General features: G+C 32.9%; 1 long non-coding RNA gene across 4 annotated transcripts in view; it reads right to left on the reverse strand.

The window, feature by feature from the left end:
- The window catches only part of LOC123384970, a 476,510-nt gene that overhangs the window by 122,552 nt on the left and 341,846 nt on the right, over positions 1 to 12,112 (reverse strand). For all 4 annotated transcript variants that reach the window (XR_006596843.1, XR_006596840.1, XR_006596841.1 and 1 more), the window contains exon 6: positions 10,067 to 10,104. This is a non-coding gene — a long non-coding RNA (uncharacterized LOC123384970). The remainder of the gene's footprint in view (positions 1 to 10,066; positions 10,105 to 12,112) is intronic.

A 12,112-nucleotide genomic window follows, 5' to 3' on the forward strand; every position in this document is an offset into this window, starting at 1 on the left:
TCTGTTGTCTTTTGCTTTTAATTTGGTTAGTTATGTTTTCCCTAGAAAAATCATCATTTTCAGTTATATTTTTAATTCAGCAGTAAAATATAACAGTCTGTCAAATTTTTATTTGAGCTTTTAAAAGTAAATTACACACACATATTTTTAAAGAATTTATATTTCCATTTCTCCTATAGGTTACATGTTAGCATCTATAATCACTTGTTATGTACTTTTATTAAATGGCCAATTCATTTGCTGCATATAGAAGGAATTCTGTGAAGTGAGTAACTATAGGGCTAGATACACCTCACCCTTAAGCCAAACTTACACACTCCCTTTCTTTACTATCTTAAATTGTATCTATCTATATTGTCTAAAATGCTCAGAAAAAGGGTATATGATAATACTAATTATAAAAATGTGAATACTATCACATTATTACAATACCTTAGATAAAAGTCACAACAATATCGATTGTTTCACTGTAAATTAAATCTAAGGGAAAAAAAAAGTTAAAATCACTCTACTCAATACCTCGTTCACCACCATTTCAACCAGAGGGGATTAATTCAAGATAGATTTGGTCTGAATTTCTGTGGTGTTAAGAGTGGCATCACAAGATGGTTTTCTATGCTACATTTATCTTATCTTGCCACAAACTTAGTGCCTTATAACAACACAATTTTATTATCTTACTTCCTACATGTCAGAAGTCTGACATGGGTTTCACTGGACTAAAATCAAGGTGGCTGTAGGGCTACATCCCTTCTACTAAGGGAGGCTATATATCCTTTCTTTTACATCCTCTAAAGGCTACCCTCAGGTCTTGGATTTTCCACTTTCTTCAGAGCCAGAAATATTGCATCTCCTTCTGATTCTCTGCTATGGTCTGAATGTTTGTGTCCCATCAAATCCATATGTTGAAATCCTAATGCCCAATGTGATAGCTTAGGAAATGGGGCTTTTGTGAAGTGGTTAGCTCAAGAGAATGAGGGGCTCTCATGAATGAAATTAGTGTCCTTATAAAAAAAGATCCAAATGAGCTTCCTCTTCCCTTCCACTACATGATAATACCATGAATACCATAAGTATGCAACCCAGAAGGGCACCTTCATTCAATCATGATGGCAGCCCAAATTCAGACTTCCCACCTCTAGAACTATGAGAAATAAATTTCTGTTGTTTATAAGCTACCCAGTTTGTGCTATTTTGTTATAGTAACCTGAATAGACTAAATCGCTCCTGGTTCTGACTCTTTCACTTTTAAAGGGACTCTTTAATTGCACTGGACCCACACAAGTAGTCTAAATTAATCATCCTGATTTAAGATTAGTAGATTAAAAAATTTAGTAACACCTATAACCTTCATTTCTCTTTGCCCTGAAAGATAACATATCCACAGGTGTAATATCATTGAGAGGGCACTACTCTGCCTACTGCACAATCCAGCATTCACTCCCTTCTCCTACTGAATGAATGAATCCAAACGTTCACTCTCTTCTCCTACTACATGGAGGAAGTATATTTTCCTAGTGCATTGATGTTGAGTTTGGTTATGTGACCTCTTTGGCCAATGGAATGTAAACAAAAGTGACAGACTGACAATTCCAGGTATATCTTTGTCTCTCTGACATGTCTGAACTCCATTATGAAAACCACTGTCTGCACTTTGAAGTAGAGCCACCTTATCTAATCTAGACACCTGAAAATGCTCATTTTCAGGTTAGTTTATTATGCAGCAAAGTCTAAATATGTTAGAATTGTATCTCCAAAGCATGATGCCTGCTTATAGCCATTGACAGATAGGAGCTATAGCAGGGATGCTATTTGCACAGCTCTGCGGGTAAAGGGTCATTCATACCATATTCTGTGTGAATGAGATTCCAAAGTTGTACACTTAGTGGCCTTGGACTATGACAGTAATTTGATGTTCTGGAAGAAAGTGAATAAACAGTGAAATCTGAGAGAAATGAACATGTCTTGGAGTTCAGTTGTCCAGAATATAAATTCATCACTGTCAGCTGAGATCAACAATCTATAGACTATCTCACTTGTAGAAACCTATCATTATAGTCTACTGAGATATTTTGCTCCTTAAGGGATCCTTATGCATCCTACCTCCTCTCTAAGTAATATTTGAGGCAAACCTAACTTCTTCCAAAAGTTTTGAAAGTTTAAATAAAATTACTTTAAACTAAATGTACGTTTTGTTTTAGTGATTATTAGTTTCTTTGTATTCTGTTAGTCTCCTTTCTCTCCTGAGTATCTCTGTTCCTATCAACACTCTTCATTCAAATCTGGGATGATTTGTGTTCTCCTCAAAATACAATTATTGATATCCCTTACATATTTTCTTATCTCTTTCAGGATTATAAGACTTCTTTGTACCAGTGTCATAATGGATGCTTCAGCTATTTACGAATCCTACTTTCTAGGAGTGCTTCCCTACAGTTACCAAGAAAGAATCAACTTTAGCAGTTATTAAACTGCTGTTGTAGATATTTCCAAGCCCTGTGCCCATATTGCCACTGGAGATGTGTGGACCCTAACCTATGGTCTGTTCTCTATTTCTTCTTCTAAAATTCAACATTTGAATTTTCCTGGTCTGGACTAACTTTTAAGTTTGCTTCTAAATGTTCCGTTTCTATTCTTTTCTATTCCTTTAAAGCAAACCCAGCTAAAATGTTAAAGTTCTATTCAGTTTCTTAAATTGATTTGGTATCTTTTCCAACAGAGAGGACCTATATGTTTTCTGTATCTAAGTGCCATTATTCCTCAAAGCTTCTCTTTCCTGAGGCCAGACCTTTATTTTTTTTTTTATCCCTGAACTGCTCCATTGTATTTCTTCTTGCAAATTCCCCTCTTACTGTAAGATATAAAAAGCCAATAGTTCTGAGCCTATCAATACATTCATTGTTTAAACAAATCCTGCTGGCTCTTACTTTCTTATTTATGGTTATCCAACCAGTAGGTATCTTACTAACATGTAATCAAGGTCTGGTACGAATATCTGTGGTTACATCAAGTAGCTCTTTCCTTTACAAAACTAACACTTCCTTCCTACCTCCCCCCACTCTGACACCACACACACACCTAACTCAAATGCTATAATTTTGAACCCTCCCTGACCATACATACTTTCTCCTAAGTACGTAACTCTGTCATTCTTCTGAACTTGAAGAACTTTTCTATCAAATTGTTTCAAAAATGTATAATCACCTAACTACAGCTGACCAAGTGATATAAGAAAGTTTCCTCAATTTCTCTGATAGTTAACTTTCTACCAGTTTAAGAGCACATTTCTTCATTTTTTTTTTCACAATCCAGCTTTCCTCTGGGTAATTACAGTCTGATCACTAAGATCCTGACTTTGTTAAACGATATTGGGTCCCACTGGCCTCTTTGACCTAGTAATAACTGCTTTGCTCATTGTTTCCTAGCTCCATCTTTAGCAACACCTAGGTATATCTGTACATTCTTTTAACTCTTTTGTGTATCTAGCTACTAAGTTTTTAACACCTTTCCTAAAGAAGTGTCTTTTCTTTCCTCCAATGTTTTCTCTGTGTGTATGTGTGTGTATGTTTCTTACTCTTTCAATTTCTAACAACATTTATTTTACATGGCTTTTGAGAATTTTTTCTGAGATGCCAACCAAAGTCTCCATTCAAACCTGCTGCTTTGAGACAGTTTCAAGGTACAAACCTTTATAATGGTCTTCCTTGCATTTGGGCTTTAATAATCACACTACATCCTTTTTGTTTTGTTTTTATCTCTTCTTATAATTAATGTGACATATGATATGCATACAAAAGTCTCTACAGTCCTTTATGTGTTTGTTTATAAAATTTATCTCCATTCTGGGAACCAATTTGCTATCTTAATCCTAAAATATAACATCATAATCAAAGTATATATTATTAAGAATTCATATTCAATTTGAGAGCCTGAGTAGAAGTAAGTAGGTAATAGATGAAGGGAATAATCCAAGAACCTGTAGTTTGATCACATTATTTTTTTTTAATGTTTATTTCTTTTTGAGAGAGAGAGAGACAGAGCATGAGCAGGGAAGGGGGAGAGAGAAAGGGAGACCCAGAATCAGAAGTAGGCTCCAGGCTCTGAACTGTCAGCACAGAGCCAACCACAGGGCTCGGACTCATAAACTGTGAGATCATGACCTGAGCTGAAGTCAGACATTTAACTGACTGAGCCACCCAGGTGCCCCTTGACCACATTAATTCACAAGTTTAATCCTTCCATGATTTTCTCCTTAAAGGTAAGATAAAAAAAAAAAAGAGGAGTAGGGTTTAACACAGCAAACAGCAAATCTTATATTTCATAATTCTCAGCATTGATTTTAAGTCCCCAAATCTCATATGTTTACATACATATGTATGTATATATATATATATAGTCACATGTATATGATAGACACTTTATACCTACATGTAATGTGCATCTAGGTGTGTGTGTGTATGTATGTATGTATATATATATATATATATATATATACACACACATGTTGTGTATAAATATGCATGTGTATATATATTACATGTTGTGTATAAATATGCATTATATATACATGTATGTCTGTATGTGTATGTTATATAAATATACACACACATGCCAGGAATAATTAAGCTGCTTTCTGCAATTTAAAATTATAAATAATAGTAGGTGTACTATTTCCCTGGTGTCAGACCAAAAGCAAAATCAAGCATCCATAGAACTTGGTCAGACTAGCTGACATCCTGGTGAAGCAAAAATCCAAGTTTTCTCTTTTTCTCATGCTTTTCCTCTCTATTCTCCTTTCCTAAATAACAAATTGTTGGCTAAGTCCCAACTTTCCAAATTGATGTGAAGGCTTCACTTTTCCATTCAAGAAATGCTTTTGATGGATATCATCTTTGGTTCTCCCTGGGAGCCATTCATATATGTATAAAATTTTGGAATAGGCAGGAGGATCATTTCAATGGAAGTAATAAAGGAGATACTCCCATCTGAATTAATCTTAGGCTTCGGAAACCGCTATTGTGTGAACATATAAAGCCACTCATTTGAACACTCCCCTAGCTAAGTCATAATAAAATAGTACATTGGAAAGGGAAGAATTTTGCAGTTTAATTTTCCTTCAGCTTTAATTAATAAGAGGTAATACATTATTCATTTGGCACTCTAACTATTTCATGTAATAATGAGATCAACCTAGAAAAAGATTTTATTGAATTAAATGAGATTATTATGTAACATTTCCTGGTGAGCTATACGGGCCACTAAGGCATAATCTGAGGTGGAAAATAGAAAAAAATTACATGTGTCCTCAAAGAACACATTATAGCTTTGTAATTAACTTATGTCTTGATTTCATTCATTTTGAAGGTTTCTATGATCAATACTTGAATTATTCATCTCTGAATCTCGTAGAATACTACCCCCTCAAAGTTTACTGATCATCTGTGGCTTTTTTTTAATGCAGACTTAGATGCAGCACATCTGAATGGGGTCTGACTTTCTGAATTTTTAAAAAATACCATGTGATGCCAATGTTAGTAGTAGTGGCTACCCTTTGAGTAGCAAGATCACAGAATGCATAAGGATAGTAGCAGAGGCTGGTATTAAGCAAAAATAATGGAGAATGGGACTTAATCGATATGCTACTATTTTCTTCCAGAAAGCAGCCTCACCCTGATTATTAAACTCCATGAAAAACAAAACAAAACAAAACAAACAAACAAAAAAACAAAATGAAAACACACAAACAGAAAACAGAACAAAATACTTGGGAATAAAAGGTGATCTTGTCCAGTTCCTGTGATGAGGTGGTTATGCACTTATAGGTGCATGGAAAGTTCCAGCTATCCTCCCCACATGAGAGGATTTTGGAGAAAGTTTCAACTTCTCTAACCATTTCTTCTCACCATTTCCCCAATAAAAGAGTTGCTTATCTGATTCATCAGAGGACAAGACACTCACTCAACCATGTTTTTTAAAAACTGAAGTTGTTTTTCCTGAGTTGAAATGCAAAACAACATGAAAAGACTGATATTAAAAATATTGCCAAATATTTATTTGACAAATATAAACCATAAGAAAATAAGTGACACAACAATAATACTAAGATTTTTTAAAAGAAATTATAGTTATAAACATTAAGACAGCCAGCCTCCACTCAGTTCAGGATCAGGTGGAATAGTTTCCCAGGAAAAATTAAGTAAGTGGGAATATAAAATGGCCAGAAAAGAAATAAGATGAAATAGAATTCAACCCCTCTTCTGCCTAATATCTGTGTGCATCTTTCTTCTCCATAGACACATTTTTCAAAATTGCATGGCTAATTTTTTAGATATCAATGGTAGAAAGACAGTTTCCAAATTTCTATCTCCAACCCTGACTTTTTCCTTAAATTCCAAACTTCTTTCTATATTGAACTGTTTTTTCAACATCTCTACTTGAGTGTCCAATCGTTTTTTCAAACATGACATGTCCCAGACTGGTTTTCCGCTCTTATTCTGCAAGGTTGTTCCTCCCACATTCTTTTCTATCTCAATAAATAGCAAATCATCTTTCACTTTATCAGTCTAAATATTTGGGTTCCTCTATTTCTTTCCTGTATCATAGAGTGTATCAACATGTCACACCAGCCTTAACGTCAAAATTTATCTCAAATATGAGCACTTCTTGTCAACAATATCACTACCATCCTGGTATAAATTATTCCACCTCCACCTTTATTCACATAGGTTTAATTATGCATACAGCAGGTAATATGATTTTTCTATAATAATATAGACCACCATCCTTTGTTCCAAATCTACCAGTGGCATCATATATCAGCAAGAATAAATGCCAAAGTGCCTCCCGGGCCACAGAAAGACAGTTTTTTGTCTGGTTTCCATTTCCTTCTCTGACCCTATATACCACTAACTCATTCATATCTGCCTCACTGGCCTTCTTATTGTTTCTCAAAAAAGATCTTATGATATTTTCTTTTGACACTGCTTAGGATACTCTTCCATATTTCCTCATTGACTCACTCCTATATTAGGTTCATATCTCTCTTCAAACTTGGATGTCACATTATAGAGGCCTTTCCTGATTTCCCTGTATAAAACAGCAGTTCCTGCTACCTCAGCCCCATGATTCCCCACCTCCATTATCTTGATTTATTTTACTTGATAGTAGTTGTCACCATTTACAATATATTATTTGTCTATAACAATGATACTTTTATCAGAATATAAGTTCTTCAAAAGTAGGCACTTTATGTGTTTTGATCATTGATGTATCTTCAGCATATAGAATATGTATCTACATGTAATAGGTACTCAATAAATGTGTTGAATCAATTAATGAATGGTGACTGTTTGAAAGCAATTTAATTAAAATCAGAAATCAGAACAAAGGAGATATGCTATTATTCAACATTGTATCAAGAGTCCTAGCAACTAAATTTTTTGTCAATTAAAATGAGGTAAGAATATCAGGAACACTGATTTTGAGTTCATTATGTACAGATTTTTTACCTACTGAAAAATAAAAAAAACACAAGCTAAAACATTATTTGAAATAAGGAATGAGGTAAAAAATGTAGATGTGTTATACATTTACATAATAGCCTCAAAACTTTATCATCCCAATACCCACACTTTTTCCCATGTACTTATGCAGTTCTTATAACTGGAGAAATGTAGTATTTTATTCCATCTTTAACTTTGGTTTTAACAGTGTGACTTTCCGTGGTCAGTAGAATGTTACCTGAATTGACTCAAGCAAGGGCTTGAAAAGCACTTGTAATATTGAGTTTGTTTTCCTGCACCCATTTCTGCCATATCCCGAAGAAGAAACATGTCAGTTCTAGCTTGTTTGTGGCAAGCAGAGAATGACAGAAACCTGGAGATGAGGCATCCCTAGCCAAGCGAATTCGAGATGAGCTGACCCCCAACCAGCCAGGTATAGGAGTGAGGCTGGATAAGACCAGCAGATACGCCCAGCTGAACCCAGTCTAGGTCAGCTGACTTTTAGTCAAACTGTAGACTCATAATCTAAATAAATGTCTATCAGTTTATTCTGCTGGTACTTTGTGGTTGTTCATTATGCATATTATTATGGTTATAGTAAACCTAAACTTGATATAATCTCAATTTAAAATAATTAATGATGCATTCTTCATGAGCAATAACAATACTAAAATGTAATGGAATGAAACTACCTTACAAAAGCAAAGTAAATAATCAATTGCTGCAGAAGGATATATGTTTGTGTAGAACGCCACAAAATTTGTAAAAGACCTAAGAATGAAGAAAATCTTGTTCAAGGCTAGAGAAGGTCAATCAATAATCACAACAATTCTTCTCTCATTAATGTACTTATTCAAAAACAAAATTCCTATCACAACTTCAACAGTATTACTCAAGAAATTTGGAAAGCAGATTCTAAAATGAATACTCAGGGGTACCTGGGTGGCTTAGTCAGTTAAGCATCTCACTTCGGCTCAGGTCATGATCTCACAGTCTATGGGTTCAAGCCCTGCATCAGGCTCTGTGCTGACAGCTCAGCATTCAGATCTGTTCAGAACCTGCTTCAGATTCTGTGTCTCCCTCTCTCTCTGCCCCTCTCCTGCTCGTGTTCTCTCTCTCTCTCAAAAATACGTAAACATTAAATTTTTTTTAAATGAATATTTAAAAAATTAATGTACAAAATAAAGCAAGTCTATTTGGGAAGAGTCAGATTCAAAGAAAGCCATCAGGATATAAATATGTCGATTGTATCAAACAGTTAATCTAGGAATTTTTTCAGATATGTAAGGATTTTATAAAATGGTGATGATTGGTTTTCAGATAAGTGAAGAATGAAGACATAATACCAACAACAATGCTGAGACAATTTTTGGAAAATTAGATACCTTAGAACATTCATAAAAATAAGTACTATTAAAATTATCTAGAATATTACTATAACATGTAACATAATATGTATATGATTTTAAGTAAAATTTTTAAATAAGGCATGGAAAGCATGGACGTCAAAACTACAAAGACAAATGTGTATGTAATTGACACTGCTAAATTAAATACTTCTGAAGAGTAAAAATATCATAACCAAATTTACACACAATAAGAACTCCAAGAAATTTATAGGAAAAAGCCAAGTAATTCAATAAAGATTTCTGCAGTGTATATAAAAATCAAGGACAGAAGTAGAAATGTGAATGGTCAATAAAGGCCAAAATATTTTTATTCTCACCAGTAATAACATAAATGCAAAATAAAACAATTTAGTAGCATTTTTTAATCATCTTCCTGAGAAGACCCTCAAAATGTGAAGCTGTTTCACATTAAACTTTTCTCTAGTCATCTTTAGGGAAAAAAAATGTAGTTGGAAACAGAAAAGTTTGGCTCTTATGATGAATAATAACAGACTTTTCTGATATTCAACAATATGAAGAGAGTGGCCTATATGATTTCTATGGTTTCTTCTCCACTATAGCATCATTATAATATAAAGGAGAATTCAAAACCATAGGGAAAATATAAAATATATGTTGTAGCGAAGTAAAATAATAAATATAACATGTAAAAAGTGCAGAAATGAACGTTCTCATTCTGTCAATGATGAAAAGATAAATCACTCAAATCAGAAATAAGTAAACATACATATTTTAGTATCATTATCTTATACTATAAAATTAGTTCATTATTCATTTAAAATTGATAAGAGAACCACATTAACCACATAAAAACAATTATTTAGAAATGAAATATACTGGTATCATGAAAGGAGATGATCTATTTACTCCAGCTGGAGAATATTTTGGTTTTGTGAAATAGATATTAAAAAAAAAAGTATATTCTTTAAAGCTGAGATCAATGATAATGCAAGGCATATTAAGGGTGTTAAAAATTATTTCAAAAGTTATTTGAAGCATTGGTGCTACTTAGATATGCAATTATCATTACCTTAAAAATTGTTTTTCAGCTTTTGCAATAAATCACAATAAATTGGCTAGTCTTTTAGAATGGTAGTCTTATTACTCTAAAAAACAAGACACTAAAATTGTTGTTTCCTGGTGGTATTCACTTACCTGGAACTGTTATTATTCTAATGTGAAAACAATCATTCCTGAAATCAAATGAAAGGAGATTAAAAGTATAATAACAAAGAGCCTGGCAAAATATGTATTTTGTAATTATAAACTATAAGAAAATAAGTGATGAAACATTGATATGAAGGTATTTTTAAGGAAATTATAGATATAAACATCAACATGGAAAATTTGAAAATCTATTCTCTCAAGTTAATACAAAACAGTCTAAATCATGCATTCAACATGAAGATAATTAAATGCTGTAAAGGAAATTGCTAGAAATATATGCAAAAAAATTAAGGAACAACAAATGCTAGGAAGGCTTACTACGTTGTCAGTTTTTGACAAATTAAATTCAACAGTGATCAGTAGATAATTTAAAATACAGTCAAATTTATGTTTTAGGCAAGTTTATAATCATGTTTGCATTATTATTAAATAAGAAAACTTCATATGAATGAACAGAATTCAATACAGAAAGGCTGACAAAATGATACAACTTCAAGGAAAGGGAAAATTAATTTAAATATAAAAAAGGTGGAAATACTGGATTACATGTTATGTATGTATGATCTTCTGTGCTATATATAGTCATATAGTTTTCCAAAATACTTTTTCATTTAAACTCCCACCAACAGTATATATGAGTTCAAATAGTTTCACAGCCTCAATAACACTTGTATGATTTGCTTTTTTGTTTGTTTTTTTAATTTGTTTTAGTTGTTTATTTATGTTGAGAGAGAGAGCATGAGCAGGTGAGGGACATAGAGAGAGTGAGAATCCTAAGCTTTGATGCAGGGCTCAAACTCACAAACCATGAGATCATGACCTGAGCAGAAATCTAGAGTTGGTTGCTTAACCAACTGAGCCACCCAGTAGCTCCAATTTTTACTTTTATTTATTTATTTATTTATTTATTAGTTTAGCAACTCCATTAATGTATAAAGGTGGAACACAGTGAATTTTAAGTTGTATTGCCCTGGAATGTAATGAAATTGAGCAACATTTTTCATTTGGTCGTTTGAATGTATTCTGTTTCTGTTCTGTATTTTGCACATTTTTCTTTTTTTTTAATTATCTAAGAACAATTTAACATGATAGCTACCTTCTCACATTTTAAAATATGTAGCACAGTACTGTTAACCATAGACACCATTCTTTATAGCAGATCCCTAGAATGTATTCATCTTGCATAACTAAAACTTTAATCAATGGCAACTCTCCATTTCCCTTATTTTTTCTTTAATTGGGTCTCCTGGTTTATTCTTACTTATTTTTCAGGAGTAAACATGATAGATAGATAGATAGATAGATAGATAGATAGATAGATGATAGATATAGATATGGAATTTTTCTCTAATATCTATTGCAAATATTTTTTTGCCAATATGAACATTTTATTTTCATTCTCCTAAGATATTTTTCTGATTATGATAAATTCCTAAGTTTAATGTAATGCAACTTTTTTTTCTTTCATGGTGAGTGCTTTTATGTCCTGTTAAATAAAACTGTGCCTGCTCAAATAGGTTTTCATCTAAAGTCTTCATTGTTTCTTATTTCCTTTTTAGATCTATAACCTATTTGGGATTAATTTTTGTGTAGAATGTGAGATGAGGCTCAAAATTCAGTTTTTTCAATACAGATGTCCAACTGAACCAGCACCATTTATTGAAAACATCATAATTTCATCACTTTAAGACAGAGTCCCGTTAGTCATAATTCACATGGTCATATCTGTATTAACATGTTTCTGGAATTTCTGCTATTAATTTGTCTGCTTATGTTTGTTATTGAATCAGTATTCAATCACTTTGTTTTGTTTTAGATGTATAAGAATTCTTGATATTTGTTACTGTTCATTCACCCAAAGTTTTGTAAGAAAAATTATTAGTATGCAGCTTGATAAATTGTCTCCAAGTGAGCACAAACTAGCAACCAGAAATAAGTCAGAGGAACAAGAGTACCAATCCTTAGTTCTCATATGCATGCTTCCAGACAGGATTCCTGCCCAAAGTTCACAATATCCTGACATCTAGCACTTGA

The sequence above is a fragment of the Felis catus genome, chromosome B1 (assembly GCF_018350175.1).
Source record: "Felis catus isolate Fca126 chromosome B1, F.catus_Fca126_mat1.0, whole genome shotgun sequence".
NCBI lineage: Eukaryota > Metazoa > Chordata > Mammalia > Carnivora > Felidae > Felis > Felis catus.